Below are 5,406 nucleotides of genomic sequence, written 5' to 3' on the forward strand. Positions count from 1 at the left end.
TCCACCCCCCGAGGTCATTGGGGCTTCACCAACGGTCTCATCCACCTCATCGTAGCGCTCCGCTTCCACTCAAGATATGCATCCGTGCACGGCCAGCCAACGCCAGCGCATCACCCTCAACGGCTCTGAAGTGACCCGCACTCTAGCTAGGCGAGCATGCCCAAACGCCGGCCCGAACTAGGTATCCACACATCACTCCCTTGTGCACTGTTCCGACGATGTTTGGATATCCTTTCACTGCTCTCTTAGCTTACACGCCTATGCAACTCTGACTTTAACTCTTATTTCTTTTGGAGATATCATCTGAAACAAGCAAATCCATTTTTTAGCGAAGCATGACGGGGCTACGGGATCTGGTACACATCCTGCACACCCGTATAACCTTGTAAGTATCTATCCTCCGGTACAACATCAAGGTCGATTCCTCTTATTTGATCAACCATTCGCCGTGTCAAAAATGCAGAGGGGGATGTAAGGAGCACAAGGCCTGCACATCCAAGCAAGTGGTAACATGAACTTGTACATGGAACATCCCAAGCACAAGCAGAGCTGCAGTGAGCCTGTAGAACGAGCTAGCGTAAGTCCCTGCATTTCATTGAATTCGTACTGGCATTCGTGTATGATTTGTGTGCAGTGGCTGATCAACGAATTCAAGTTACCAGGGGCGAACATTTAACTTAAAAAATACGAAGGCACTTGCACTCCGGAAATCAACATAACTTGAGAAATGTGAAGCTACATGCACTTTGAAAACCAGCTAATGATCCAAAGTAGTTCAGATTATAAACACTAAATGATGCAAGCACCAGAAAACACAAAATGCAACATGGTGTACAAGGACTACAAACATGGTCTGTACCTGCTTGAATTATTCGTTCTCTGGCTGAAAATATCGAAGTGTAATTGCACGTATAACCAGTGCGCAAACTGCATATCAATATATCTATCCTGCACAAGTATGCCAATAGTTTCAAATAACAGATTAGAAAAGTATTTATGCTATGTTGTCATGATACGAGGACTTTCTGGTAGATGGCCTCGACGTTTCCTCAAGCTATGAAAATGCACTATAATTTGCTTGTCATCAATGCCTGCAAATCTCTGTCTCTCTCAACATAGTAGATCATCATTAGACACTAAATCCTTCAATGAGCTTGCAAAATGCTTGTATTAGATCCCTCATTAGACACTATATGTTCATCACCAGGAGCATGTAAAATGTTTGCATCAAATCCTTCATTAGCAGTCTGTTCATTAGACACTTCAGGCTCAAGAACAACATGAGCTTGTATGTTTGCACCGGAAACTTGATTAGATACATCAAATTCAGTCAGTTCAGTATTGATTGGGGGAGTTATAAAATAAGTAGAAATTGCTTTCATTTTCTCATAGATTCCCTACATACAAGCAGTTTTACAACACCGTCAGGTTTAGCTATTGGCCAGAAATTGAAGAGTTGAATTGGATATAATCAGGGATGTGATGTACCTACTCGTTGCACATGCTACTCTTGCAAGCTGCGACTGTCCGTTTGCGCAAGCTCGATGCCATGCCCGTGCTGCCGCTGCTACCTCCCACGCAGGCTACACCCATGGTTGGATCTTCATCTTCTAGCCCTTCCGTTCGCTTGAAGCCCGGCGACCGCCCTCCAACGAGGGCGCGAGGAAGTGCTGGGTCAGTCTGTCCAGCGGCGGCTAGGTTAGGAGCGAACCAGACTGGAGGCTGGAGCGAATGAATTGGGATTTTTCCTGCTGTTGATTGATATGGGAGGCGCTCGTTTGGGCCACGAGCCTGCTATAGGGCCCGCCTTGCACTTATGTTATTGGCCCATCCAAATTGAAACATTTTTCTTCATTTTTTACATTGCCTGCTCGTGCGTTGGGACGAATAAAACTAGCATGGGCCAACCTGGACGACTCAAACTAGGTGCACACTTTCTAGCCACCTGAGGCGGCTGCCAATACCAGCCCCTATGGTGGCGTCACCTCTTTTTGCGTGTATTGTTGGATAGTGAAAAATATTCCAGTGGCGCTTTTGATTTACCCACAGAATGGTAGAATTGCTTGTTTCTATGAACTGAGTTCGCCAATAATGTGAATGATGCCAGTCTTTTCATCCTATTGTAGATTCCTTAGATCTCGAAATGCCAAAAGTAATCGCATTGAATATACAGTAAAAGCCATTGTGATGTGTTTGGCTACAACTAGTCTGACTACATGTCCTCATATAACATATCAAGGACGCACCATCTTACCAGATTAACCATTCGACTAACCCATGCAGTGTGGGAAGAAAGAAGTATTGGGACTGCGTATCCAAGCAATTGATGCCATGGACTCCTTTGTACAACCTTGTAAGCGAAAAAGAAGTTGAAGTGTGCCTGTACAAAGAACTAGCGTAAGTTCAGTTACCTGCTTCTCGGAATTTTAGTTAGCCACTTATTGCAAAATTGTTCAATTACGTTGCTTGGCTTAATTTAGTTTGCTACTGATTACATAATGGCACAGCCTGTTAATCCTATTGTAGAATGCGCCTATCTATGTGTTTGATACTTACTGTTAAGAATTACCTGTTTGCCTTAACTTAAATATCTACTTGTTTGTTTAACTGCTTTGGTGCTGCAACAACGGGTTACTATGATGTTAATAACTACTCCCTCCGTCCCATAATATAGGACGTTTTTTGACACTAGCATAGTGTTAAAAAACGTCTTACATTATGGGACGGAGGGAGTACTTTTCAGCATCCAATTGAAACTCTTTAATTCCTTGTTTGTTTAACTGGTTTGCTGTTATAACTCCCAGTTGAGATGTTTTGCCAACTTCAACTTTTCTGAATCCAATCGGAACTTTAATAGAAAAACAGGTTAGCCCAAGATCAAAGAGCGAGGTCCCCATGGACGTTGCATCATCCCACAGCAGTGGCACCGGCCCAATCGTGCATTATGAATTGCCAACTGCTGATGCTCTAGAGGCTAAACTAGTGGTAGAAAGAGATTCTGCTTCTGCACTTAGAGATGAAGTTGACATGTTGAGGAAGCAAACAGCACAATCCCAAGCAGTACTCAAGACAACCATTAAATATTTGGTGGATTTAAAAATGAAGCAAGCTGAGACCGATAGATTGTTAAGGTCCTGAAGGAAAAAAGGAAATTAAATTCCTACTTGGTAAATCATAGGTGAAATGTTCTTTCCATAGTTGAATAACCTTTGTGTTGTCTATTCATGTAATCAGTCAAACCATTTGTTTTAGAGATCATGTAGTAATTGTTTTTTTTTCTGTTTTTTGGTTTGTAATATTATTTGAGCACAAGTCTGTATTAATTGATAAGACTCGGAGACATTTCATTTGGATTGCTGTGCCAGACCTACAAATATGCCAATCGGGTTGAATGTGCATTCATCAATAGTAGTAGTATAGATGAACCATAAGTGGCACGCATCGGAAAGGGCCAAGATGCTGGCTAAAAAAAGATGTTGTTGTAGCCAAAAAAAAGTACAGCGGCCTGGCTTATGTATGTTAGTTGATATTATTGATCCATATACTCTATAAGTGTTTATATATCTGTTAGTTATGTACATTCTTGGTTGATTGACTTGGTATTTGAATCTTGATACATCGCTTGTGTACATATCTAAATGGGAGTACACATTATGCCGCGTGTGACATTTGAGTTGGACATGAAGTGTTCCAAATATTCGAATTCACCTTAAACTGGATACTAGTTTCTGAATTTGAGTATCGGCATTTGTAAACCATATTCATATATGACAGTGGAATACATCTTTGTCGTCCTTTTGAAGATATATAAAAACACATAGAACGATTTATAAAGATTCATATAGGAATACAAAATGGATTCGAATTTAGTTGCCAGGGTAAACGTGGATGCTTATTGTCCCAAAATTTGAAAGAAGCTGCAAAATGTCCACTCCCACGCCGGCTGCCCGAAGCCAAGTGTTTGGGAGATGGAAATTACTGTCTACCCATTACACGGACAATCCATTGGCCCGATTTCCACTGCTCTAAAGAGGGGTAGGTTAGTAACTTCAATTAGACGTGACACGATCGCCTCTGAGCCCATTCTGACACGGTGGGCGTCAAACATGGGTGGAAAAACACATTTTATTCAAGCTCGTCCGAAAGACCTCTGTTTCTCCCTCCATTCCCCATTCATACACGGTGGGCAGCAAAAAACCTCGAGTCGGCCGAAATCAATGTAGGCAAATATTTTCAATAGGGGCAGGTTTGTAACTTCACTCAGGCGTGACACAACCGCCCTACCTGTCAGCCCCGTTCATACACCGTGGGCGCCAACCATGGGCACCAACCACCCTCTCCTCGCCCGAAATCGCTCTGGGCAAATATTGGCGAGATGCGAGATTACCGTCCTATCCCCAACCGACGAGACGTCCAAATTTTAAACGGGGCTAAGTTCATAACTTTCCCATATTTCAGACAGGCGCGTCCCAAAAACATGGTTCCCCATACCTCTCCCTCCATTTTCCCATTCATACACCATCCGTGCTAGAACACCCCATCCCCACACCAGCCTCCGTCCGCCACACCATCCATTGCCGCCGTCCTCCACCACATCCATCGCCATCGTCCTCCACCATGCCGGAGCACCTACCAAGACCGCGTCGTCCACTGCTAGAGATGGACGTTTCTCATCCACGGCGACGGACCAATAGCCTTGCATCGCGTCCTCTCGCTTCATCGGCGCCGTCGTCTTTTTTGCCGGGGCCGCTCACACGACCTTCTCTTCCACCGCAACGGGACTTATCCCCCGATGCACCCGTCTAATGTCGCAGATCTGCTTCAATGCCACCGACAACCATCGCACCCCCAATGCCTACACGGCGCCGCAAGAGAGGTGGTACTTCATATCTCCTCAACTTTTTGATCTCAACCAGAAAATAGATCTTAACTTGGTTACTCTACTTTCTTTTCAGCTCTTAGAATTTAGTTCTTAGTTCAAAGCTAACAATGGATGCTAAATATCATTTCTCCGGTTTGCAGCTTCAAATCTGCCATGGCACAGCCATAATATGATTTAATTGATCATGCTTAGGGTTTAATTGATCATGTTGGTTCCGTGGTGGTTTCTTTAATAGAAATCAGAGGGAAAACCCTCTTTTGCTAAGAAAATATGCTTAGAGTTTCCCCCTTTTGTGATCACTATACGATCAGAATACGTGCTTCGTGTCATAATAACACTGCTCCACGCATCAAGCTAAACAAGCTTAGATGTTCAAATACGAATCTGATATTATTAAAACAGAGTTGTTTAATTGGTCAGCTAAATGTTCCTAAATTAGTTTCGAAAATGCAGGTTCGCCGCTCGGGTGTGTATATCTACAGGGTGCCCACGGTGGGCCGGTCCACCCTGGGAGTTTGGGTCGT

Source organism: Triticum dicoccoides, chromosome 4B (genome assembly GCF_002162155.2).
Source record: "Triticum dicoccoides isolate Atlit2015 ecotype Zavitan chromosome 4B, WEW_v2.0, whole genome shotgun sequence".
Taxonomy (NCBI): domain Eukaryota; kingdom Viridiplantae; phylum Streptophyta; class Magnoliopsida; order Poales; family Poaceae; genus Triticum; species Triticum dicoccoides.